This window comes from Scyliorhinus torazame, chromosome 14, assembly GCF_047496885.1.
Source record: "Scyliorhinus torazame isolate Kashiwa2021f chromosome 14, sScyTor2.1, whole genome shotgun sequence".
Lineage (NCBI taxonomy): Eukaryota > Metazoa > Chordata > Chondrichthyes > Carcharhiniformes > Scyliorhinidae > Scyliorhinus > Scyliorhinus torazame.
Genome location: NC_092720.1, coordinates 198,331,209 through 198,357,620, shown reverse-complemented (window position 1 = coordinate 198,357,620; position 26,412 = coordinate 198,331,209). Strand labels below are relative to the sequence as shown.

The following is a 26,412-nucleotide window of genomic DNA, read 5'->3' as shown; positions in this document are numbered from 1 at the left end:
AAACAAAAATGGATTGATCCTTTTCAGATCGGAAGCATCGCCCTAAAAACCTCTCCAGGAGCCAACAACAGGGTAGCATGGTAACACAGTGGTTAGCATAGAACATGCAGTTCAGAATGAGGCCGTTCAGCCCATCCAGTCTGCACCGACCCACTTCAGCCCTCACTTCTATCCTATCCCATTAACCTCTCCTAAACTTTTTTCGACAATGAGGGCAGTTTAGCATGGCCAGTCCACATAACCTGCACTTCTTTGCACTGTGGGAGGACACCGCAGCACCTGGAGGAAACCCACGCAGACTCCGCACAGACAGTGACCCAGCGGCGAATCGAATCTGGCACCCTGGTGCTGTGAAGCCACGGTGCTATCCACTTCTGCTACCGTGCTGCCCTGCAGTTGCTTCACAGCTCCACGATCCCAGGTCCCATTCCCGGCTCTGTGGACTCTGCACATTCTCCACGTGTCTGCGTGGCTTTCCTCCGGTTGCTCCCACAAGTCCCCAAAGGCATGCTGATAGGTAATTTGGACATTCTCAATTCTCCCGCTCTGTACCCGAACAGGCGCCGGATTGTGGCGACTAGTTGTTTTTCACAGTAACTTCATTGCAGTGTTAATGTAAGCCTACTTGTGACGATAATCATTGTTTTTATTACAATCAACATCTTTGTGACTCTCAAATCCTCCTCATCAATTTCTTTCTATCCCCGTTGCAGAAATGTTAACTCAGTGTCGGGTGTGTGTGTTGGGTGATTGTGAGTATCAAGAATGAGTGTGTGTGTGTTTTTCGTGGGGGGCTGGTGTGCTGGGTCTGTGCGTGTCAGATGTGTGTGTGCGAAAGTGGCACATGGTGCAGTGGTTAGCACTGGGACAACGGCGCTGAGAACCCGGGTTTGAATCCTGGCCCAGGGTCACTGTCCGTGTGGAGTTTGCACATTCTCGCCGTGTCTGCGTGGGTTTCACCCCCACAACCCAAAGATGTGCAGGTTAGGTGGATTGGATATGCTAAATTGCCCCTTAATTTAAAAAAATAACAAAATGATTGGGTGCTCTAAATTTAAAAGAAAAAAGATGGGTGCAGGAGGGTCGGGGTAGTGTGTCTGTTTAGGGGCAGCATGGTGGCGCAGTGCTTAGCACTGTTCCCTCACGGCGTCGAAGACCAGAGTTCGATCCAGGCCCCGGGCCATTGTCCATGAGGAGTTTGCACATTTTCCTCAGTGTTTGCGTGGGTCTCACCCTCACAACCCAAAAATGTACAGGCTAGGTGGATTGGCCACATCAAATTGCCAATAAATTGGAACATAAAATGAATTGGGTACTCTAAATTTATTTTTAAACAATATAGTGTGTGGTGATGCATGTGGGATGGGGTGCGTGCGTGGGGATGGGGGTGGGGAGCATGTCCCCATGAAGATTAACCTGACCCCGCCCCCAAATAAACCTGCAAACATGCCTCTCAATAAACTGCTCATGACGCTAAAAAAACCTCTCCTAGAGACAACAACCAATATCTTCGTGACTCCAAAAACCTCCTCATCAATCTTTCTATTTCTGTGTCAGAAAAGTTAATTGTTTCCTTGCTGAATAAAGATGGACAGACAAAGTTTTGAGAGAGATAGTCTTCATTCCGGAAAACGGCCCATCGTTTGACTGATGGGTAGATAAGGGGCGGTTCACTTCCTTTTCAGGCCAATATGCAAATAGCATAGCGGACGTTTTAGGCAACGTGTTTCTTATAGAGAGGTATATTCGACAATTTGTCAAAATCATACAACAGAACTAGTCTAATTCGGTAGAGATAATTGTAAGTAAAGTGACAGTTTGGCCGTGTAAATGCAGTAAGTGTGAGTGAAAGATGTGATGTGTGGTGTGGACTGGGAGGGTGTACTGTTTTTACGCATACTTACCTGGCAGGGGTGAAACCATGATCAAAAAGGTGGTTCGCCCAGGACGAGGCTAGCCCATTGCACTTCGGGTGTGCTGACGCCTGCGATGTCCCCAAATGCTGGATACTCGACTGCAAAATTTGTGGTAGTGGGGGACTGCGTTCGCGCTCTCCCCTGATTTACAAAACAAAAATAGATTGATCCTTTTCAGATCGAGCAACCTGTTGGAAGCATCGCCCTAAAAACCTCTCCAGGAGCCAACAACAGGGTAGCATGGTAACACAGTGGTTAGCATAGAACATGCAGTTCAGAATGAGGCTGTTCAGCCCATCCAGTCTGCACCGACCCACTTCAGCCCTCACTTCTATCCTATCCCATTAACCTCTCCTAAACTTTTTTCGACAATGAGGGCAGTTTAGCATGGCCAGTCCACATAACCTGCACTTCTTTGCACTGTGGGAGGACACCGCAGCACCTGGAGGAAACCCACGCAGACTCCGCACAGACAGTGACCCAGCGGCGAATCGAATCTGGCACCCTGGTGCTGTGAAGCCACCGTGCTATCCACTTCTGCTACCGTGCTGCCCTGCAGTTGCTTCACAGCTCCACGATCCCAGGTCCCATTCCCGGCTCTGTGGACTCTGCACATTCTCCACGTGTCTGCGTGGCTTTCCTCCGGTTGCTCCCACAAGTCCCCAAAGGCATGCTGATAGGTAATTTGGACATTCTCAATTCTCCCGCTCTGTACCCGAACAGGCGCCGGATTGTGGCGACTAGTTGTTTTTCACAGTAACTTCATTGCAGTGTTAATGTAAGCCTACTTGTGACGATAATCATTGTTTTTATTACAATCAACATCTTTGTGACTCTCAAATCCTCCTCATCAATTTCTTTCTATCCCCGTTGCAGAAATGTTAACTCAGTGTCGGGTGTGTGTGTTGGGTGATTGTGAGTATCAAGAATGAGTGTGTGTGTGTTTTTCGTGGGGGGCTGGTGTGCTGGGTCTGTGCGTGTCAGATGGGTGTGTGCGAAAGTGGCACATGGTGCAGTGGTTAGCACTGGGACAACGGCGCTGAGGACCCGGGTTTGAAACCTGGCCCAGGGTCACTGTCCGTGTGGAGTTTGCACATTCTCGCCGTGTCTGCGTGGGTTTCACCCCCACAACCCAAAGATGTGCAGGTTAGGTGGATTGGCTATGCTAAATTGCCCCTTAATTTAAAAAAATAACAAAATGATTGGGTGCTCTAAATTTAAAAGAAAAAAGATGGGTGCAGGAGGGTCGGGGTAGTGTGTCTGTTTAGGGGCGGCATGGTGGCGCAGTGCTTAGCACTGTTCCCTCACGGCGTCGAAGACCAGAGTTCGATCCAGGCCCCGGGCCATTGTCCATGAGGAGTTTGCACATTTTCCTCAGTGTTTGCGTGGGTCTCACCCTCACAACCCAAAGATGTACAGGCTAGGTGGATTGGCCACATCAAATTGCCAATAAATTGGAACATAAAATGAATTGGGTACTCTAAATTTATTTTTAAACAATATAGTGTGTGAGTGTGTGGTGATGCATGTGGGATGGGGTGCGTGCGTGGGGATGGGGGTGGGGAGCATGTCCCCATGAAGATTAACCTGACCCCGCCCCCAAATAAACCTGCAAACATGCCTCTCAATAAACTGCTCATGACGCTAAAAAACCTCTCCTAGAGACAACAACCAATATCTTCGTGACTCCAAAAACCTCCTCATCAATCTTTCTATTTCTGTGTCAGAAAAGTTAATTGTTTCCTTGCTGAATAAAGATGGACAGACAAAGTTTTGAGAGAGATAGTCTTCATTCCGGAAAACGGTCCATCGTTTGACTGATAGGTAGATAAGGGGCGGTTCACTTCCTTTTCAGGCCAATATGCAAATAGCATAGCGGACGTTTTAGGCAATGTGTTTCTTACAGAGAGGTATATTCGACCATTTGTCAATATCATACAACAGAACTAGTCTAATTCGGTAGAGATAATTGTAAGTAAAGTGACAGTTTGGCCGTGTAAATGCAGTAAGTGTGAGTGAAAGATGTGATGTGTGGTGTGGACTGGGAGGGTGTACTGTTTTTAAGCATACTTACCTGGCAGGGGTGAAACCATGGTCAACAAGGTGGTTCACCCAGGACGAGGCTAGCCCATTGCACTTCGGGTGTGCTGACGCCTGCGATGTCCCCAAATGCGGGATACTCGACTGCAAAATTTGTGGTAGTGGGGGACTGCGTTCGCGCTCTCCCCTGATTTACGGAACTAAAATAGATTGATCCTTTTCTGGTCGAGCAACATGTTGGAAAGATCGCTCTTAAAACCTCTCCCGGAGCCAACAACAGGAGAGCATGGTAACACAGTGGTTAGCACAGAACATACAGTGCAGAATGAGGCCGTTCAGCCCATCCAGTCGGCACCGTCTCACTTCAGCCCTCACTTCTATCCTATCCCCTTAACCCATTAACCTCTCCTAAACTTTTTTCGACAATGAGGGCAGTTTAGCATAGCCAGTCCACATAACCAGCACCTCTTTGCACTGTGGGAGGACACCGCAGCACCTGGAGGAAACCCACGCAGACTCCGCACAGACAGTGACCCAGCAGCGAATCGAATCTGGCACCGTGGCGCTGTGAAGCCACCGTGCTATCCACTTCTGCTACCCTGCTGCCCTGCTGTTGCTTCACAGCTCCACGATCCCAGGTCCCATTCCCGGCTCTGTGGACTCTGCACATTCTCTGCGTGGCTTTCCTCCGGTTGCTCCCACAAGTCCCCAAAGGCATGCTGATAGGTAATTTGGACATTCTCAATTCTCCCGCTCTGTACCCGAACAGGCGCCGGATTTTGGCGACTAGTTGTTTTTCACAGTCACTTCATTGCAGTGTTAATGTAAGCCTACTTGTGACGATAATCATTGTTATTATTGCAATCAACATTTATGTGACTCGCAAATCCTCCTCATCAATTTCTTTCTATCCCCGTTGAGGAAATGTTAACTCTGTGTCGGGTGTGTGTGTGTCAGAGGTGTGTGTGTGCGTTGGGGTGATTGTGAGTATCAAGAATGAGTGTGCGCGTGTTTTTCGTGGGGGGCTGGTGTGCTGGGTCTGTGCGTGTCAGATGGGTGTGTGCGAAAATGGCACATGGTGCAGTGGTTAGCACTGGGACAACGGCGCTGAGGACCCGGGTTTGAAATCTGGCCCAGGGTCACTGTCCGTGTGGAGTTTGCACATTCTCGCCGTGTCTGCGTGGGTTTCACCCCCACAACCCAAAGATGTGCAGGTTAGGTGGATTGGCCATGCTAAATTGCCCCTTAATTTAAAAAAAATAACAAAATGATTGGGTGCTCTAAATTTAAAAGAAAAAAGATGGGTGTAGGAGTGTCGGGGTAGTGTGTCTGTTTAGGGGCGGCATGGTGGCGCAGTGCTTAGCACTGTTCCCTCACGGCGTCGAAGACTAGAGTTCGATCCAGGACCCAGGTCATTGTCCATGAGGAGTTTGCACATTTTCCTCAGTGTTTGCGTGGGTCTCACCCTCACAACCCAAAGATGTACAGGCTAGGTGGATTGGCCACATCAAATTGCCAATAAATTGGAACATAAAATGAATTGGGTACTCTAAATTTATTTTTAAACAATATAGTGTGTGAGTGTGTGGTGATGCATGTGGGATGGGGTGCGTGCGTGGGGATGGGGGTGGGGAGCATCTCCCCATGAAGATTAACCTGACCCCACCCCCAAATAAACCTGCAAACATGCCTCTCAATAAACTGCTCATGACGCTAAAAAACCTCTCCTAGAGACAACAACCAATATCTTCGTGATTCCAAAAACCTCCTCATCAATCTTTCTATTTCCGTGTCAGAAAAGTTAATTGTTTCCTTGCTGAACAAAGATGGACAGACAAAGTTTTGAGAGAGAAAGTCTTCATTCCGGAAAACGGTCCATCGTTTGACTGATAGGTAGATAAGGGGCGGTTCACTTCCTTTTAAGGCCAATATGCAAATAGCATAGCGGACGTTTTAGGCAATGTGTTTCTTATAGAGAGGTATGTTCGACAATTTGTCAAAATCATACAACAGAACTAGTCTAATTCGGTAGAGATAATTGTAAGTAAAGTGACAGTTTGGCCGTGTAAATGCAGTAAGTGTGAGTGAAAGATGTGATGTGTGGTGTGGACTGGGAGGGTGTACTGTTTTTGAGCATACTTACCTGGCAGGGGTGAAACCATGATCAAAAAGGTGGTTCGCCCAGGACGAGGCTAGCCCATTGCACTTCGGGTGTGGTGACGCCTGCGATGTCCCCAAATGCGGGATACTCGACTGCAAAATTTGTGGTAGTGGGGTACTGCGTTCGCGCTCTCCCCTGATTTACGAAACAAAAATAGATTGATCCTTTTCAGATCGAGCAACCTGTTGGAAGCATCGCCCTAAAAACCTCTCCAGGAGCCAACAACAGGGTAGCATGGTAACACAGTGGTTAGCATAGAACATGCAGTTCAGAATGAGGCCGTTCAGCCCATCCAGTCTGCACCGACCCACTTCAGCCCTCACTTCTATCCTATCCCATTAACCTCTCCTAAACTTTTTTCGACAATGAGGGCAGTTTAGCATGGCCAGTCCACATAACCTGCACTTCTTTGCACTGTATTGTAGTATATATAAATGATTTGGAGGAAAATGTAACTGGTCTGATTAGTAAGTTTGCAGACGACACAAAGGTTGGTGGAATTGCGGATAGCGATGAGGACTGTCTGAGGATACAGCAGGATTTAGGTTGTCTGGAGACTTGGGCGGAGAGATGGCAGATGGAGTTTAATCCGGACAAATGTGAGGTAATGCATTTTGGAAGGGCTAATGCAGGTAGGGAATATACAGTGAATGGTAGAACCCTCAAGAGTATTGAAAGTCAAAGAGATCTAGGAGTACAGGTCCACAGGTCATTGAAAGGGGCAACACAGGTGGAGAAGGTAGTCAAGAAGGCATACGGCATGCTTGCCTTCATTGGACGGGGCATTGAGTATAAGAATTGGCAAGTCATGTTGCAGCTGTATAGAACCTTAGTTAGGCCACACTTGGAGTATAGTGTTCAATTCTGGTCGCCACACTACCAGAAGGATGTGGAGGCTTTAGAGAGGGTGCAGAAGAGATTTACCAGAATGTTGCCTGGTATGGAGGGCATAAGCTATGAGGAGCGATTGAATAAACTCGGTTTGTTCTCTCTGGAACGAAGGAGGTTGAGGGGCGACCTGATAGAGGTCTACAAAATTATGAGGGGCATAGACAGAGTGGATAGTCAGAGGCTTTTCCCCAGGGTAGAGGGGTCAATTACTAGGGGGCATAGGTTTAAGGTGAGAGGGGCAAGGTTTAGAGTAGATGTACGAGGCAAGTTTTTTACGCAGAGGGTAGTGGGTGCCTGGAACTCGCTACCGGAGGAGGTAGTGGAAGCAGGGACGATAGGGACATTTAAGGGGCATCTTGACAAATATATGAATAGGATGGGAATAGAAGGATACGGACCCAGGAAGTGTAGAAGATTGTAGTTTAGTCGGGCAGTATGGTCGGCGCGGGCTTGGAGGGCCGAAGGGCCTGTTCCTGTGCTGTACAGTTCTTTGTTCTTTGTTCTTTGTTCTTTGTGGGAGGACACCGCAGCACCTGGAGGAAACCCACGCAGACTCCGCACAGACAGTGACCCAGCGGCGAATCGAATCTGGCACCCTGGTGCTGTGAAGCCACCGTGCTATCCACTTCTGCTACCGTGCTGCCCTGCAGTTGCTTCACAGCTCCACGATCCCAGGTCCCATTCCCGGCTCTGTGGACTCTGCACATTCTCCACGTGTCTGCGTGGCTTTCCTCCGGTTGCTCCCACAAGTCCCCAAAGGCATGCTGATAGGTAATTTGGACATTCTCAATTCTCCCGCTCTGTACCCGAACAGGCGCCGGATTGTGGCGACTAGTTGTTTTTCACAGTAACTTCATTGCAGTGTTAATGTAAGCCTACTTGTGACGATAATCATTGTTTTTATTACAATCAACATCTTTGTGACTCTCGAATCCTCCTCATCAATTTCTTTCTATCCCCGTTGCAGAAATGTTAACTCAGTGTCGGGTGTGTGTGTTGGGTGATTGTGAGTATCAAGAATGAGTGTGTGTGTGTTTTTCGTGGGGGGCTGGTGTGCTGGGTCTGTGCGTGTCAGATGGGTGTGTGCGAAAGTGGCACATGGTGCAGTGGTTAGCACTGGGACAACGGCGCTGAGGACCCGGATTTGAAACCTGGCCCAGGGTCACTGTCCGTGTGGAGTTTGCACATTCTCGCCGTGTCTGCGTGGGTTTCACCCCCACAACCCAAAGATGTGCAGGTTAGGTGGATTGGCCATGCTAAATTGCCCCTTAATTAAAAAAAATAACAAAATGATTGGGTGCTCTAAATTTAAAAGAAAAAAGATGGGTGCAGGAGGGTCGGGGTAGTGTGTCTGTTTAGGGGCGGCATGGTGGCGCAGTGCTTAGCACTGTTCCCTCACGGCGTCGAAGACCAGAGTTCGATCCAGGCCCCGGGTCATTGTCCATGAGGAGTTTGCACATTTCCCTCAGTGTTTGCGTGGGTCTCACCCTCACAACCCAAAGATGTACAGGCTAGGTGGATTGGCCACATCAAATTGCCAATAAATTGGAACATAAAATGAATTGGGTACTCTAAATTTATTTTTAAACAATATAGTGTGTGAGTGTGTGGTGATGCATGTGGGATGGGGTGCGTGCGTGGGGATGGGGGTGGGGAGCATGTCCCCATGAAGAATAACCTGACCCCACCCCCAAATAAACCTCCAAACATGCCTCTCAATAAACTGCCCATGACGCTAAAAAACCTCTCCTAGAGACAACAACCAATATATTCGTGACTCCAAAAACCTCCTCATCAATCTTTCTATTTCCGTGTCAGAAAAGTTAATTGTTTCCTTGCTGAACAAAGATGGACAGACAAAGTTTTGAGAGAGAAAGTCTTCATTCCGGAAAACGGTCCATCGTTTGACTGACAGGTAGATAAGGGGCGGTTCACTTCCTTTTAAGGCCAATATGCAAATAGCATAGCGGACGTTTTAGGCAATGTGTTTCTTATAGAGAGGTATGTTCGACAATTTGTCAAAATCATTCAACAGAACTAGTCTAATTCGGTAGAGATAATTGTAAGTAAAGTGACAGTTTGGCCGTGTAAATGCAGTAAGTGTGAGTGAAAGATGTGATGTGTGGTGTGGACTGGGAGGGTGTACTGCTTTTAAGCATACTTACCTGGCAGGGGTGAAACCATGATCAAAAAGGTGGTTCGCCCAGGACGAGGCTAGCCCATTGCACTTCGGGTGTGCTGACGCCTGCGATGTCCCCAAATGTGGGATACTCGACTGCAAAATTTGTGGTAGTGGGGGACTGCGTTCGCGCTCTCCCCTGATTTACGAAACAAAAATAGATTGATCCTTTTCAGATCGAGCAACCTGTTGGAAGCATCGCCCTGAAAACCTCTCCAGGAGCCAAGAACAGGGTAGCATGGTAACACAGTGGTTAGCATAGAACATGCAGTTCAGAATGAGGCCGTTCAGCCCATCCAGTCTGCACCGACCCACTTCAGCCCTCACTTCTATCCTATCCCATTAACCTCTCCTAAACTTTTTTCGACAATGAGGGCAGTTTAGCATGGCCAGTCCACATAACCTGCACTTCTTTGCACTGTGGGAGGACACCGCAGCACCTGGAGGAAACCCACGCAGACTCCGCACAGACAGTGACCCAGCGGCGAATCGAATCTGGCACCCTGGTGCTGTGAAGCCACCGTGCTATCCACTTCTGCTACCGTGCTGCCCTGCAGTTGCTTCACAGCTCCACGATCCCAGGTCCCATTCCCGGCTCTGTGGACTCTGCACATTCTCCACGTGTCTGCGTGGCTTTCCTCCGGTTGCTCCCACAAGTCCCCAAAGGCATGCTGATAGGTAATTTGGACATTCTCAATTCTCCCGCTCTGTACCCGAACAGGCGCCGGATTGTGGCGACTAGTTGTTTTTCACAGTAACTTCATTGCAGTGTTAATGTAAGCCTACTTGTGACGATAATCATTGTTTTTATTACAATCAACATCTTTGTGACTCTCGAATCCTCCTCATCAATTTCTTTCTATCCCCGTTGCAGAAATGTTAACTCAGTGTCGGGTGTGTGTGTTGGGTGATTGTGAGTATCAAGAATGAGTGTGTGTGTGTTTTTCGTGGGGGGCTGGTGTGCTGGGTCTGTGCGTGTCAGATGGGTGTGTGCGAAAGTGGCACATGGTGCAGTGGTTAGCACTGGGACAACGGCGCTGAGGACCCGGATTTGAAACCTGGCCCAGGGTCACTGTCCGTGTGGAGTTTGCACATTCTCGCCGTGTCTGCGTGGGTTTCACCCCCACAACCCAAAGATGTGCAGGTTAGGTGGATTGGCCATGCTAAATTGCCCCTTAATTAAAAAAAATAACAAAATGATTGGGTGCTCTAAATTTAAAAGAAAAAAGATGGGTGCAGGAGGGTCGGGGTAGTGTGTCTGTTTAGGGGCGGCATGGTGGCGCAGTGCTTAGCACTGTTCCCTCACGGCGTCGAAGACCAGAGTTCGATCCAGGCCCCGGGTCATTGTCCATGAGGAGTTTGCACATTTCCCTCAGTGTTTGCGTGGGTCTCACCCTCACAACCCAAAGATGTACAGGCTAGGTGGATTGGCCACATCAAATTGCCAATAAATTGGAACATAAAATGAATTGGGTACTCTAAATTTATTTTTAAACAATATAGTGTGTGAGTGTGTGGTGATGCATGTGGGATGGGGTGCGTGCGTGGGGATGGGGGTGGGGAGCATGTCCCCATGAAGAATAACCTGACCCCACCCCCAAATAAACCTCCAAACATGCCTCTCAATAAACTGCCCATGACGCTAAAAAACCTCTCCTAGAGACAACAACCAATATATTCGTGACTCCAAAAACCTCCTCATCAATCTTTCTATTTCCGTGTCAGAAAAGTTAATTGTTTCCTTGCTGAACAAAGATGGACAGACAAAGTTTTGAGAGAGAAAGTCTTCATTCCGGAAAACGGTCCATCGTTTGACTGACAGGTAGATAAGGGGCGGTTCACTTCCTTTTAAGGCCAATATGCAAATAGCATAGCGGACGTTTTAGGCAATGTGTTTCTTATAGAGAGGTATGTTCGACAATTTGTCAAAATCATTCAACAGAACTAGTCTAATTCGGTAGAGATAATTGTAAGTAAAGTGACAGTTTGGCCGTGTAAATGCAGTAAGTGTGAGTGAAAGATGTGATGTGTGGTGTGGACTGGGAGGGTGTACTGCTTTTAAGCATACTTACCTGGCAGGGGTGAAACCATGATCAAAAAGGTGGTTCGCCCAGGACGAGGCTAGCCCATTGCACTTCGGGTGTGCTGACGCCTGCGATGTCCCCAAATGTGGGATACTCGACTGCAAAATTTGTGGTAGTGGGGGACTGCGTTCGCGCTCTCCCCTGATTTACGAAACAAAAATAGATTGATCCTTTTCAGATCGAGCAACCTGTTGGAAGCATCGCCCTGAAAACCTCTCCAGGAGCCAAGAACAGGGTAGCATGGTAACACAGTGGTTAGCATAGAACATGCAGTTCAGAATGAGGCCGTTCAGCCCATACAGTCTGCACCGACCCACTTCAGCCCTCACTTCTATCCTATCCCATTAACCTCTCCTAAACTTTTTTCGACAATGAGGGCAGTTTAGCATGGCCAGTCCACATAACCTGCACTTCTTTGCACTGTGGGAGGACACCGCAGCACCTGGAGGAAACCCACGCAGACTCCGCACAGACAGTGACCCAGCGGCGAATCGAATCTGGCACCCTGGTGCTGTGAAGCCACGGTGCTATCCACTTCTGCTACCGTGCTGCCCTGCAGTTGCTTCACAGCTCCACGATCCCAGGTCCCATTCCCGGCTCTGTGGACTCTGCACATTCTCCACGTGTCTGCGTGGCTTTCCACCGGTTGCTCCCACAAGTCCCCAAAGGCATGCTGATAGGTAATTTGGACATTCTCAATTCTCCCGCTCTGTACCCGAACAGGCGCCGGATTGTGGCGACTAGTTGTTTTTCACAGTAACTTCATTGCAGTGTTAATGTAAGCCTACTTGTGACGATAATCATTGTTTTTATTACAATCAACATCTTTGTGACTCTCAAATCCTCCTCATCAATTTCTTTCTATCCCCGTTGCAGAAATGTTAACTCAGTGTCGGGTGTGTGTGTTGGCTGATTGTGAGTATCAAGAATGAGTGTGTGTGTGTTTTTCGTGGGGGGCTGGTGTGCTGGGTCTGTGCGTGTCAGATGGGTGTGTGCGAAAGTGGCACATGGTGCAATGGTTAGCACTGGGACAACGGCGCTGAGGACCCGGGTTTGAATCCTGGCCCAGGGTCACTGTCCGTGTGGAGTTTGCACATTCTCGCCGTGTCTGCGTGGGTTTCACCCCCACAACCCAAAGATGTGCAGGTTAGGTGGATTGGCTATGCTAAATTGCCCCTTAATTTAAAAAAATAACAAAATGATTGGGTGCTCTAAATTTAAAAGAAAAAAGATGGGTGCAGGAGGGTCGGGGTAGTGTGTCTGTTTAGGGGCGGCATGGTGGCGCAGTGCTTAGCACTGTTCCCTCACGGCGTCGAAGACCAGAGTTCGATCCAGGCCCCGGGTCATTGTCCATGAGGAGTTTGCACATTTTCCTCAGTGCTTGCGTGGGTCTCACCCTCACAACCCAAAGATGTACAGGCTAGGTGGATTGGCCACATCAAATTGCCAATAAATTGGAACATAAAATGAATTGGGTACTCTAAATTTATTTTTAAACAATATAGTGTGTGAGTGTGTGGTGATGCATGTGGGATGGGGTGCGTGCGTGGGGATGGGGGTGGGGAGCATGTCCCCATGAAGATTAACCTGACCCCGCCCCCAAATAAACCTGCAAACATGCCTCTCAATAAACTGCTCATGACGCTAAAAACCTCTCCTAGAGACAACAACCAATATCTTCGTGACTCCAAAAACCTCCTCATCAATCTTTCTATTTCTGTGTCAGAAAAGTTAATTGTTTCCTTGCTGAATAAAGATGGACAGACAAAGTTTTGAGAGAGATAGTCTTCATTCCGGAAAACGGTCCATCGTTTGACTGATACGTAGATAAGGGGCGGTTCACTTCCTTTTCAGGCCAATATGCAAATAGCATAGCGGACGTTTTAGGCAATGTGTTTCTTATAGAGAGGTATATTCGACAATTTGTCAAAATCATACAACAGAACTAGTCTAATTCGGTAGAGATAATTGTAAGTAAAGTGACAGTTTGGCCGTGTAAATGCAGTAAGTGTGAGTGAAAGATGTGATGTGTGGTGTGGACTGGGAGGGTGTACTGTTTTTAAGCATACTTACCTGGCAGGGGTGAAACCATGATCAACAAGGTGGTTCGCCCAGGACGAGGCTAGCCCATTGCACTTCGGGTGTGCTGATGCCTGCGATGTCCCCAAATGCGGGATACTCGACTGCAAAATTTGTGGTAGTGGGGGACTGCGTTCGCGCTCTCCCCTGATTTACGGAACTAAAATAGATTGATCCTTTTCTGGTCGAGCAACATGTTGGAAAGATTGCTCTAAAAACCTCTCCCGGAGCCAACAACAGGAGAGCATGGTAACACAGTGGTTAGCACAGAACATACAGTGCAGAATGAGGCCGTTCAGCCCATCCAGCCCATCCAGTCTGCACCGTCTCACTTCAGCACTCACTTCTATCCTATCCCCTTAACCCATTAACCTCTCCTAAACTTTTTTCGACAATGAGGGGTGGGGAGCATGTCCCCATGAAGAATAACCTGACCCCACCCCCAAATAAACCTCCAAACATGCCTCTCAATAAACTGCCCATGACGCTAAAAAACCTCTCCTAGAGACGACAATGAGCAACATGTTGGAAAGATTGCTCTAAAAACCTCTCCCGGAGCCAACAACAGGAGAGCATGGTAACACAGTGGTTAGCACAGAACATACAGTGCAGAATGAGGCCGTTCAGCCCATCCAGTCTGCACCGTCTCACTTCAGCACTCACTTCTATCCTATCCCCTTAACCCATTAACCTCTCCTAAACTTTTTTCGACAATGAGGGCAGTTTAGCATAGCCAGTCCACATAACCAGCACCTCTTTGCACTGTGGGAGGACACCGCAGCACCTGGAGGAAACCCACGCAGACTCCGCACAGACAGTGACCCAGCAGCGAATCGAATCTGGCACCGTGGCGCTGTGAAGCCACCGTGCTATCCACTTCTGCTACCCTGCTGCCCTGCTGTTGCTTCACAGCTCCACGATCCCAGGTCACATTCCCGGCTCTGTGGACTCTGCACATTCTCTGCGTGGCTTTCCTCCGGTTGCTCCCACAAGTCCCCAAAGGCATGCTGATAGGTAATTTGGACATTCTCAATTCTCCCGCTCTGTACCCGAACAGGCGCCGGATTTTGGCGACTAGATGTTTTTCACAGTCACTTCATTGCAGTGTTAACGTAAGCCTACTTGTGCCGATAATCACTGTTATTATTACAATCAACATTTATGTGACTCGCAAATCCTCCTCATCAATTTCTTTCTATCCCCGTTGAGGAAATGTTAACTCTGTGTCGGGTGTGTGTGTGTCAGAGGTGTGTGTGTGCGTTGGGGTGATTGTGATTATCAAGAATGAGTGTGCGTGTGTTTTTCGTGGGGGGCTGGTGTGCTGGGTCTGTGCGTGTCAGATGGGTGTGTGCGAAAATGGCACATGGTGCAGTGGTTAGCACTGGGACAACGGCGCTGAGGACCCGGGTTTGAATCCTGGCCCAGGGTCACTGTCCGTGTGGAGTTTGCACATTCTCGCCGTGTCTGCGTGGGTTTCACCCCCACAACCCAAAGATGTGCAGGTTAGGTGGATTGGCCATGCTAAATTGCCCCTTAATTTAAAAAAATAACAAAATGATTGGGTGCTCTAAATTTAAAAGAAAAAAGATGGGTGTAGGAGTGTCGGGGTAGTGTGTCTGTTTAGGGGCGGCATGGTGGCGCAGTGCTTAGCACTGTTCCCTCACGGCGTCGAAGACTAGAGTTCGATCCAGGACCCAGGTCATTGTCCATGAGGAGTTTGCACATTTTCCTCAGTGTTTGCGTGGGTCTCACCCTCACAACCCAAAGATGTACAGGCTAGGTGGATTGGCCACATCAAATTGCCAATAAATTGGAACATAAAATGAATTGGGTACTCTAAATTTATTTTTAAACAATATAGTGTGTGAGTGTGTGGTGATGCATGTGGGATGGGGTGCGTGCGTGGGGATGGGGGTGGGGAGCATGTCCCCATGAAGAATAACCTGACCCCACCCCCAAATAAACCTCCAAACATGCCTCTCAATAAACTGCCCATGACGCTAAAAAACCTCTCCTAGAGACAACAACCAATATATTCGTGACTCCAAAAACCTCCTCATCAATCTTTCTATTTCCGTGTCAGAAAAGTTAATTGTTTCCTTGCTGAACAAAGATGGACAGACAAAGTTTTGAGAGAGAAAGTCTTCATTCCGGAAAACGGTCCATCGTTTGACTGACAGGTAGATAAGGGGCGGTTCACTTCCTTTTAAGGCCAATATGTAAATAGCATAGCGGACGTTTTAGGCAATGTGTTTCTTATAGAGAGGTATGTTCGACAATTTGTCAAAATCATTCAACAGAACTAGTCTAATTCGGTAGAGATAATTGTAAGTAAAGTGACAGTTTGGCCGTGTAAATGCAGTAAGTGTGAGTGAAAGATGTGATGTGTGGTGTGGACTGGGAGGGTGTACTGCTTTTAAGCATACTTACCTGGCAGAGGTGAAACCATGATCAAAAAGGTGGTTCGCCCAGGACGAGGCTAGCCCATTGCGCTTCGGGTGTGCTGACGCCTGCGATGTCCCCAAATGTGGGATACTCGACTGCAAAATTTGTGGTAGTGGGGGACTGCGTTCGCGCTCTCCCCTGATTTACGAAACAAAAATAGATTGATCCTTTTCAGATCGAGCAACCTGTTGGAAGCATCGCCCTGAAAACCTCTCCAGGAACCAAGAACAGGGTAGCATGGTAACACAGTGGTTAGCATAGAACATGCAGTTCAGAATGAGGCCGTTCAGCCCATCCAGTCTGCACCGACCCACTTCAGCCCTCACTTCTATCCTATCCCATTAACCTCTCCTAAACTTTTTTCGACAATGAGGGCAGTTTAGCATGGCCAGTCCACATAACCTGCACTTCTTTGCACTGTGGGAGGACACCGCAGCACCTGGAGGAAACCCACGCAGACTCCGCACAGACAGTGACCCAGCGGCGAATCGAATCTGGCACCCTGGTGCTGTGAAGCCACGGTGCTATCCACTTCTGCTACCGTGCTGCCCTGCAGTTGCTTCACAGCTCCACGATCCCAGGTCCCATTCCCGGCTCTGTGGACTCTGCACATTCTCCACGTGTCTGCGTGGCTTTCCTCCGGTTGCTCCCACAAGTCCCCAAAGGCATGCTGATAGGTAATTTGGACATTCTCAATTCTCCCGCTCTGTACCCGAACAGGCGCCGGATTTTGGCGACTAGTTGTTTTTCACAGTCACTTCATTGCAGTGTTAATGTAAGCCTACTTGTGACGATAATCATTGTTTTTATTACAATCAACATCTTTGTGACTCTCAAATCCTCCTCATCAATTTCTTTCTATCCCCGTTGCAGAAATGTTAACTCAGTGTCGGGTGTGTGTGTTGGGTGATTGTGAGTATCAAGAATGAGTGTGTGTGTGTTTTTCGTGGGGGGCTGGTGTGCTGGGTCTGTGCGTGTCAGATGGGTGTGTGCGAAAGTGGCACATGGTGCAGTGGTTAGCACTGGGACAACGGCGCTGAGGACCCGGGTTTGGATCCTGGCCCAGGGTCACTGTCCGTGTGGAGTTTGCACATTCTCGCCGTGTCTGCGTGTGTTTCACCCCCACAACCCAAAGATGTGCAGGTTAGGTGGATTGGCCATGCTAAATTGCCCCTTAATTTAAAAAAATAACAAAATGATTGGGTGCTCTAAATTTAAAAGAAAAAAGATGGGTGCAGGAGGGTCGGGGTAGTGTGTCTGTTTAGGGGTGGCATGGTGGCGCAGTGCTTAGCACTGTTCCCTCACGGCGTCGAAGACCAGAGTTCGATCCAGGCCCCGGGTCATTGTCCATGAGGAGTTTGCACATTTCCCTCAGTGTTTGCGTGGGTCTCACCCTCACAACCCAAAGATGTACAGGCTAGGTGGATTGGCCACATCAAATTGCCAATAAATTGGAACATAAAATGAATTGGGTACTCTAAATTTATTTTTAAACAATATAGTGTGTGAGTGTGTGGTGATGCATGTGGGATGGGGTGCGTGCGTGGGGATGGGGGTGGGGAGCATGTCCCCATGAAGATTAACCTGACCCCGCCCCCAAATAAACCTGCAAACATGCCTCTCAATAAACTGCTCATGACGCTAAAAAACCTCTCCTAGAGACAACAACCAATATCTTCGTGACTCCAAAAACCTCCTCATCAATCTTTCTATTTCTGTGTCAGAAAAGTTAATTGTTTCCTTGCTGAATAAAGATGGACAGACAAAGTTTTGAGAGAGATAGTCTTCATTCCGGAAAACGGTCCATCGTTTGACTGATAGGTAGATAAGGGGCGGTTCACTTCCTTTTCAGGCCAATATGCAAATAGCATAGCGGACGTTTTAGGCAATGTGTTTCTTATAGAGAGGTATATTCGACAATTTGTCAAAATCATACAACAGAACTAGTCTAATTCGGTAGAGATAATTGTAAGTAAAGTGACAGTTTGGCCGTGTAAATGCAGTAAGTGTGAGTGAAAGATGTGATGTGTGGTGTGGACTGGGAGGGTGTACTGTTTTCAAGCATACTTACCTGGCAGGGGTGAAACCATGATCAACAAGGTGGTTCGCCCAGGGCGAGGCTAGCCCATTGCTGACGCCTGCGATGTCCCCAAATGCGGGATACTCGACTGCAAAATTTGTGGTAGTGGGGGACTGCGTTCGCGCTCTCCCCTGATTTACGGAACTAAAATAGATTGATCCTTTTCTGGTCGAGCAACATGTTGGAAAGATCGCTCTAAAAACATCTCCCGGAGCCAACAACAGGAGAGCTTGGTAACACAGTGGTTAGCACAGAACATACAGTGCAGAATGAGGCCGTTCAGCCCATCCAGTCTGCACCGTCTCACCTCTGCCCTCACTTCTATCCTATCCCCTTAACCCATTAACCTCTCCTAAACTTTTTTCGACAATGAGGGCAGTTTAGCATAGCCAGTCCACATAACCAGCACCTCTTTGCACTGTGGGAGGACACCGCAGCACCTGGAGGAAACCCACGCAGACTCCGCACAGACAGTGACCCAGCAGCGAATCGAATCTGGCACCGTGGCGCTGTGAAGCCACCGTGCTATCCACTTCTGCTACCCTGCTGCCCTGCTGTTGCTTCACAGCTCCACGATCCCAGGTCCCATTCCCGGCTCTGTGGACTCTGCACATTCTCTGCGTGGCTTTCCTCCGGTTGCTCCCACAAGTCCCCAAAGGCATGCTGATAGGTAATTTGGACATTCTCAATTCTCCCGCTCTGTACCCGAACAGGCGCCGGATTTTGGCGACTAGTTGTTTTTCACAGTCACTTCATTGCAGTGTTAATGTAAGCCTACTTGTGACGATAATCATTGTTATTATTACAATCAACATTTATGTGACTCGCAAATCCTCCTCATCAATTTCTTTCTATCCCCGTTGAGGAAATGTTAACTCTGTGTCGGGTGTGTGTGTGTCAGAGGTGTGTGTGTGCGTTGGGGTGATTGTGAGTATCAAGAATGAGTGTGCGTGTGTTTTTCGTGGGGGGCTGGTGTGCTGGGTCTGTGCGTGTCAGATGGGTGTGTGCGAAAATGGCACATGGTGCAGTGGTTAGCACTGGGACAACGGCGCTGAGGACCCGGGTTTGAATCCTGGCCCAGGGTCACTGTCCGTGTGGAGTTTGCACATTCTCGCCGTGTCTGCGTGGGTTTCACCCCCACAACCCAAAGATGTGCAGGTTAGGTGGATTGGCCATGCTAAATTGCCCCTTAATTTAAAAAAATAACAAAATGATTGGGTGCTCTAAATTTAAAAGAAAAAAGATGGGTGTAGGAGTGTCGGGGTAGTGTGTCTGTTTAGGGGCGGCATGGTGGCGCAGTGCTTAGCACTGTTCCCTCACGGCGTCGAAGACTAGAGTTCGATCCAGGACCCAGGTCATTGTCCATGAGGAGTTTGCACATTTTCCTCAGTGTTTGCGTGGGTCTCACCCTCACAACCCAAAGATGTACAGGCTAGGTGGATTGGCCACATCAAATTGCCAATAAATTGGAACATAAAATGAATTGGGTACTCTAAATTTATTTTTAAACAATATAGTGTGTGGTGATGCATGTGGGATGGGGTGCGTGCGTGGGGATGGGGGTGGGGAGCATGTCCCCATGAAGATTAACCTGACCCCACCCCCAAATAAACCTGCAAACATGCCTCTCAATAAACTGCTCATGACGCTAAAAAACCTCTCCTAGAGACAACAACCAATATCTTCGTGACTCCAAAAACCTCCTCATCAATCTTTCTATTTCCGTGTCAGAAAAGTTAATTGTTTCCTTGCTGAACAAAGATGGACAGACAAAGTTTTGAGAGAGAAAGTCTTCATTCCGGAAAACGGTCCATCGTTTGACTGACAGGTAGATAAGGGGCTGTTCACTTCCTTTTAAGGCCAATATGCAAATAGCATAGCGGACGTTTTAGGCAATGTGTTTCTTATAGAGAGGTATGTTCGACAATTTGTCAAAATCATACAACAGAACTAGTCTAATTCGGTAGAGATAATTGTAAGTAAAGTGACAGTTTGGCCGTGTAAATGCAGTAAGTGTGAGTGAAAGATGTGATGTGTGGTGTGGACTGGGAGGGTGTACTGTTTTTAAGCATACTTACCTGGTGAAACCATGATCAAAAAGGTGGTTCGCCCAGGACGAGGCTAGCCCATTGCACTTCGGGTGTGCTGACGCCGGCGATGTCCCCAAATGCGGGATACTCGACTGCAAAATTTGTGGTAGTGGGGGACTGCGTTCGCGCTCTCCCCTGATTTACGAAACAAAAATGGATTGATCCTTTTCAGATCGGAAGCATCGCCCTAAAAACCTCTCCAGGAGCCAACAACAGGGTAGCATGGTAACACAGTGGTTAGCATAGAACATGCAGTTCAGAATGAGGCCGTTCAGCCCATCCAGTCTGCACCGACCCACTTCAGCCCTCACTTCTATCCTATCCCATTAACCTCTCCTAAACTTTTTTCGACAATGAGGGCAGTTTAGCATGGCCAGTCCACATAACCTGCACTTCTTTGCACTGTGGGAGGACACCGCAGCACCTGGAGGAAACCCACGCAGACTCCGCACAGACAGTGACCCAGCGGCGAATCGAATCTGGCGCCCTGGTGCTGTGAAGCCACGGTGCTATCCACTTCTGCTACCGTGCTGCCCTGCAGTTGCTTCACAGCTCCACGATCCCAGGTCCCATTCCCGGCTCTGTGGACTCTGCACATTCTCCACGTGTCTGCGTGGCTTTCCTCCGGTTGCTCCCACAAGTCCCCAAAGGCATGCTGATAGGTAATTTGGACATTCTCAATTCTCCCGCTCTGTACCCGAACAGGCGCCGGATTGTGGCGACTAGTTGTTTTTCACAGTAACTACATTGCAGTGTTAATGTAAGCCTACTTGTGACGATAATCATTGTTTTTATTACAATCAACATCTTTGTGACTCTCAAATCCTCCTCATCAATTTCTTTCTATCCCCGTTGCAGAAATGTTAACTCAGTGTCGGGTGTGTGTGTTGGGTGATTGTGAGTATCAAGAATGAGTGTGTGTGTGTTTTTCGTGGGGGGCTGGTGTGCTGGGTCTGTGCGTGTCAGATGGGTGTGTGCGAAAGTGGCACATGGTGCAGTGGTTAGCACTGGGACAACGGCGCTGAGGACCCGGGTTTGAAACCTGGCCCAGGGTCACTGTCCGTGTGGAGTTTGCACATTCTCGCCGTGTCTGCGTGGGTTTCACCCCCACAACCCAAAGATGTGCAGGTTAGGTGGATTGGCTATGCTAAATTGCCCCTTAATTTAAAAAAATAACAAAATGATTGGGTGCTCTAAATTTAAAAGAAAAAAGATGGGTGCAGGAGGGTCGGGGTAGTGTGTCTGTTTAGGGGCGGCATGGTGGCGCAGTGCTTAGCACTGTTCCCTCACGGCGTCGAAGACCAGAGTTTGATCCAGGCCCCGGGTCATTGTCCATGAGGAGTTTGCACATTTCCCTCAGTGTTTGCGTGGGTCTCACCCTCACAACCCAAAGATGTACAGGCTAGGTGGATTGGCCACATCAAATTGCCAATAAATTGGAACATAAAATGAATTGGGTACTCTAAATTTATTTTTAAACAATATAGTGTGTGAGTGTGTGGTGATGCATGTGGGATGGGGTGCGTGCGTGGGGATGGGGGTGGGGAGCATGTCCCCATGAAGATTAACCTGACCCCGCCCCCAAATAAACCTGCAAACATGCCTCTCAATAAACTGCTCATGACGCTAAAAAACCTCTCCTAGAGACAACAACCAATATCTTCGTGACTCCAAAAACCTCCTCATCAATCTTTCTATTTCTGTGTCAGAAAAGTTAATTGTTTCCTTGCTGAATAAAGATGGACAGACAAAGTTTTGAGAGAGATAGTCTTCATTCCGGAAAACGGTCCATCGTTTGACTGATAGGTCGATAAGGGGCGGTTCACTTCCTTTTCAGGCCAATATGCAAATAGCATAGCGGACGTTTTAGGCAATGTGTTTCTTATAGAGAGGTATATTCGACAATTTGTCAAAATCATACAACAGAACTAGTCTAGTTCGGTAGAGATAATTGTAAGTAAAGTGACAGTTTGGCCGTGTAAATGCAGTAAGTGTGAGTGAAAGATGTGATGTGTGGTGTGGACTGGGAGGGTGTACTGTTTTTAAGCATACTTACCTGGCAGGGGTGAAACCATGATCAACAAGGTGGTTCGCCCAGGACGAGGCTAGCCCATTGCACTTCGGGTTTGCTGACGCCTGCGATGTCCCCAAATGCGGGATACTCGACTGCAAAATTTGTGGTAGTGGGGGACTGCGTTCGCGCTCTCCCCTGATTTACGAAACAAAAATAGATTGATCCTTTTCTGGTCGAGCAACATGTTGGAAAGATCGCTCTAAAAACCTCTCCCGGAGCCAACAACAGGAGAGCATGGTAACACCGTGGTTAGCACAGAGCATACAGTGCAGAATGAGGCCGTTCAGCCCATCCAGTCTGCACCGTCTCACTTCAGCCCTCACTTCTATCCTATCCCCTTAACCCATTAACCTCTCCTAAACTTTTTTCGACAATGAGGGCAGTTTAGCATAGCCAGTCCACATAACCAGCACCTCTTTGCACTGTGGGAGGACACCGCAGCACCTGGAGGAAACCCACGCAGACTCCGCACAGACAGTGACCCAGCAGCGAATCGAATCTGGCACCGTGGCGCTGTGAAGCCACCGTGCTATCCACTTCTGCTGCCCTGCTGTTGCTTCACAGCTCCACGATCCCAGGTCCCATTCCCGGCTCTGTGGACTCTGCACATTCTCTGCGTGGCTTTCCTCCGGTTGCTCCCACAAGTCCCCAAAGGCATGCTGATAGGTAATTTGGACATTCTCAATTCTCCCGCTCTGTACCCGAACAGGCGCCGGATTTTGGCGACTAGTTGTTTTTCACAGTCACTTCATTGCAGTGTTAATGTAAGCCTACTTGTGACGATAATCATTGTTATTATTACAATCAACATTTATGTGACTCGCAAATCCTCCTCATCAATTTCTTTCTATCCCCGTTGAGGAAATGTTAACTCTGTGTCGGGTGTGTGTGTGTCAGAGGTGTGTGTGTGCGTTGGGGTGAATGTGAGTATCAAGAATGAGTGTGCGTGTGTTTTTCGTGGGGGGCTGGTGTGCTGGGTCTGTGCGTGTCAGATGGGTGTGTGCGAAAATGGCACATGGTGCAGTGGTTAGCACTGGGACAACGGCGCTGAGGACCCGGGTTTGAATCCTGGCCCAGGGTCACTGTCCGTGTGGAGTTTGCACATTCTCGCCGTGTCTGCGTGGGTTTCACCCCCACAACCCAAAGATGTGCAGGTTAGGTGGATTGGCCATGCTAAATTGCCCCTTAATTTAAAAAAATAACAAAATGATTGGGTGCTCTAAATTTAAAAGAAAAAAGATGGGTGTAGGAGTGTCGGGGTAGTGTGTCTGTTTAGGGGCGGCATGGTGGCGCAGTGCTTAGCACTGTTCCCTCACGGCGTCGAAGACTAGAGTTCGATCCAGGACCCAGGTCATTGTCCATGAGGAGTTTGCACATTTTCGTCAGTGTTTGCGTGGGTCTCACCCTCACAACCCAAAGATGTACAGGCTAGGTGGATTGGCCACATCAAATTGCCAATAAATTGGAACATGAAATGAATTGGGTACTCTAAATTTATTTTTAAACAATATAGTGTGTGGTGATGCATGTGGGATGGGGTGCTTGCGTGGGGATGGGGGTGGGGAGCATGTCCCCATGAAGATTAACCTGACCCCACCCCCAAATAAACCTGCAAACATGCCTCTCAATAAACTGCTCATGACGCTAAAAAACCTCTCCTAGAGACAACAACCAATATCTTCGTGACTCCAAAAACCTCCTCATCAATCTTTCTATTTCCGTGTCAGAAAAGTTAATTGTTTCCTTGCTGAACAAAGATGGACAGACAAAGTTTTGAGAGAGAAAGTCTTCATTCCGGAAAACGGTCCATCGTTTGACTGATAGGTAGATAAAGGGGCGGTTCACTTCATTTTCAGGCCAATATGCAAATAGCATAGCGGACGTTTTAGGCAATGTGTTTCTTATAGAGAGGTATGTTCGACAATTTGTCAAAATCATACAACAGAACTAGTCTAATTCGGTAGAGATAATTGTAAGTAAAGTGACAGTTTGGCCGTGTAAATGCAGTAAGTGTGAGTGAAAGATGTGATGTGTGGTGTGGACTGGGAGGGTGTACTGTTTTTAAGCATACTTACCTGGCAGGGGTGAAACCATGATCAACAAGGTGGTTCGCCCAGGACGAGGCTAGCCCATTGCACTTCGGGTGTGCTGACGCCTGCGATGTCCCCAAATGCGGGAAACTCGACTGCAAAATTTGTGGTAGTGGGGGACTGCGTTCGCGCTCTCCCCTGATTTACGGAACTAAAATAGATTGATCCTTTTCTGGTCGAGCAACATGTTGGAAAGATCGCTCTAAAAACCTCTCCAGGAGCCAACAACAGGAGAGCATGGTAACACAGTGGTTAGCACAGAGCATACAGTGCAGAATGAGGCCGTTCAGCCCATCCAGTCTGCACCGTCTCACTTCAGCCCTCACTTCTATCCTATCCCCTTAACCCATTAACCTCTCCTAAACTTTTTTCGACAATGAGGGCAGTTTAGCATAGCCAGTCCACATAACCAGCACCTCTTTGCACTGTGGGAGGACACAGCAGCACCTGGAGGAAACCCACGCAGACTCCGCACAGACAGTGACCCAGCAGCGAATCGAATCTGGCACCGTGGCGCTGTGAAGCCACCGTGCTATCCACTTCTGCTACCCTGCTGCCCTGCTGTTGCTTCACAGCTCCACGATCCCAGGTCCCATTCCCGGCTCTGTGGACTCTGCACATTCTCTGCGTGGCTTTCCTCCGGTTGCTCCCACAAGTCCCCAAAGGCATGCTGATAGGTAATTTGGACATTCTCAATTCTCCCGCTCTGTACCCGAACAGGCGCCGGATTTTGGCGACTAGTTGTTTTTCACAGTCACTTCATTGCAGTGTTAATGTAAGCCTACTTGTGACGATAATCATTGTTATTATTACAATCAACATTTATGTGACTCGCAAATCCTCCTCATCAATTTCTTTCTATCCCCGTTGAGGAAATGTTAACTCTGTGTCGGGTGTGTGAGTGTCAGAGGTGTGTGTGTGCGTTGGGGTGATTGTGAGTATCAAGAATGAGTGTGCGTGTGTTTTTCGTGGAGGGCTGGTGTGCTGGGTCTGTGCGTGTCAGATGGGTGTGTGCGAAAATGGCACATGGTGCAGTGGTTAGCACTGGGACAACGGCGCTGAGGACCCGGGTTTGAATCCTGGCCCAGGGTCACTGTCCGTGTGGAGTTTGCACATTCTCGCCGTGTCTGCGTGGGTTTCACCCCCACAACCCAAAGATGTGCAGGTTAGGTGGATTGGCCATGCTAAATTGCCCCTTAATTTAAAAAAATAACAAAATGATTGGGTGCTCTAAATTTAAAAGAAAAAAGATGGGTGTAGGAGTGTCGGGGTAGTGTGTCTGTTTAGGGGCGGCATGGTGGCGCAGTGCTTAGCACTGTTCCCTCACGGCGTCGAAGACTAGAGTTCGATCCAGGACCCAGGTCATTGTCCATGAGGAGTTTGCACATTTTCCTCAGTGTTTGCGTGGGTCTCACCCTCACAACCCAAAGATGTACAGGCTAGGTGGATTGGCCACATCAAATTGCCAATAAATTGGAACATAAAACGAATTGGGTACTCTAAATTTATTTTTAAACAATACAGTGTGTGGTGATGCATGTGGGATGGGGTGCGTGCGTGGGGATGGGGGTGGGGAGCATGTCCCCATGAAGATTAACCTGACTCCACCCCCAAATAAACCTGCAAACATGCCTCTCAATAAACTGCCCATGACGCTAAAAAACCTCTCCTAGAGACAACAACCAATATCTTCGTGACTCAAAAAACCTCCTCATCAATCTTTCTATTTCCGTGTCAGAAAAGTTAATTGTTTCCTTGCTGAACAAAGATGGACAGACAAAGTTTTGAGAGAGAAAGTCTTCATTCCGGAAAACGGTCCATCGTTTGACTGACAGGTAGATAAGGGGCGGTTCACTTCCTTTTAAGGCCAATATGCAAATAGCATAGCGGACGTTTTAGGCAATGTGTTTCTTATAGAGAGGTATGTTCGACAATTTGTCAAAATCATACAACAGAACTAGTCTAATTCGGTAGAGATAATTGTAAGTAAAGTGACAGTTTGGCCGTGTAAATGCAGTAAGTGTGAGTGAAAGATGTGATGTGTGGTGTGGGCTGGGAGTGTGTCGTGTTTTTAAGCATACTTACCTGGCAGGGGTGAAACCATGATCAAAAAGGTGGTTCGCCCAGGACGAGGCTAGCCCATTGCACTTCGGGTGTGCTGACGCCTGCCATGTCCCCAAATGCGGGATGCTCGACTGCAAAATTTGTGGTAGTGGGGGACTGCGTTCGCGCTCTCCCCTGATTTACGAAACAAAAATAGATTGATCCTTTTCACATCGATCA

The 26,412-nt window shown here is 48.2% G+C and overlaps 11 non-coding genes and 1 pseudogene across 11 annotated transcripts; all 12 read left to right on the top strand.

The window, feature by feature from the left end:
- The first annotated feature begins 1,896 nt into the window (after positions 1-1,896).
- LOC140390714 (U1 spliceosomal RNA) lies at positions 1,897-2,060 on the top strand. The gene has a single exon (XR_011934772.1). It is a non-coding gene; the product is annotated as a U1 spliceosomal RNA (small nuclear RNA).
- A 1,922-nt stretch (positions 2,061-3,982) lies between these two features.
- Positions 3,983-4,146, top strand: LOC140390675 (U1 spliceosomal RNA). The gene has a single exon (XR_011934733.1). It is a non-coding gene; the product is annotated as a U1 spliceosomal RNA (small nuclear RNA).
- Positions 4,147-6,091: 1,945 nt separating this feature from the next.
- On the top strand, positions 6,092-6,255 carry LOC140390768 (U1 spliceosomal RNA). Its single transcript, XR_011934825.1, has one exon. It is a non-coding gene; the product is annotated as a U1 spliceosomal RNA (small nuclear RNA).
- Positions 6,256-9,165: 2,910 nt separating this feature from the next.
- On the top strand, positions 9,166-9,329 carry LOC140390663 (U1 spliceosomal RNA). Its single transcript, XR_011934721.1, has one exon. It is a non-coding gene; the product is annotated as a U1 spliceosomal RNA (small nuclear RNA).
- Positions 9,330-11,251: 1,922 nt separating this feature from the next.
- LOC140390651 (U1 spliceosomal RNA) lies at positions 11,252-11,415 on the top strand. Its single transcript, XR_011934710.1, has one exon. It is a non-coding gene; the product is annotated as a U1 spliceosomal RNA (small nuclear RNA).
- Positions 11,416-13,336: 1,921 nt separating this feature from the next.
- LOC140390671 (U1 spliceosomal RNA) lies at positions 13,337-13,500 on the top strand. Its single transcript, XR_011934729.1, has one exon. It is a non-coding gene; the product is annotated as a U1 spliceosomal RNA (small nuclear RNA).
- A 2,272-nt stretch (positions 13,501-15,772) lies between these two features.
- Positions 15,773-15,936, top strand: LOC140390707 (U1 spliceosomal RNA). Its single transcript, XR_011934764.1, has one exon. It is a non-coding gene; the product is annotated as a U1 spliceosomal RNA (small nuclear RNA).
- A 1,922-nt stretch (positions 15,937-17,858) lies between these two features.
- On the top strand, positions 17,859-18,009 carry LOC140390870 (U1 spliceosomal RNA; annotated as a pseudogene).
- Positions 18,010-19,945: 1,936 nt separating this feature from the next.
- Positions 19,946-20,103, top strand: LOC140390884 (U1 spliceosomal RNA). Its single transcript, XR_011934935.1, has one exon. It is a non-coding gene; the product is annotated as a U1 spliceosomal RNA (small nuclear RNA).
- A 1,910-nt stretch (positions 20,104-22,013) lies between these two features.
- Positions 22,014-22,177, top strand: LOC140390640 (U1 spliceosomal RNA). Its single transcript, XR_011934699.1, has one exon. It is a non-coding gene; the product is annotated as a U1 spliceosomal RNA (small nuclear RNA).
- Positions 22,178-24,106: 1,929 nt separating this feature from the next.
- On the top strand, positions 24,107-24,270 carry LOC140390659 (U1 spliceosomal RNA). Its single transcript, XR_011934717.1, has one exon. It is a non-coding gene; the product is annotated as a U1 spliceosomal RNA (small nuclear RNA).
- A 1,936-nt stretch (positions 24,271-26,206) lies between these two features.
- Positions 26,207-26,370, top strand: LOC140390780 (U1 spliceosomal RNA). The gene has a single exon (XR_011934837.1). It is a non-coding gene; the product is annotated as a U1 spliceosomal RNA (small nuclear RNA).
- Positions 26,371-26,412: the final 42 nt, after the last annotated feature.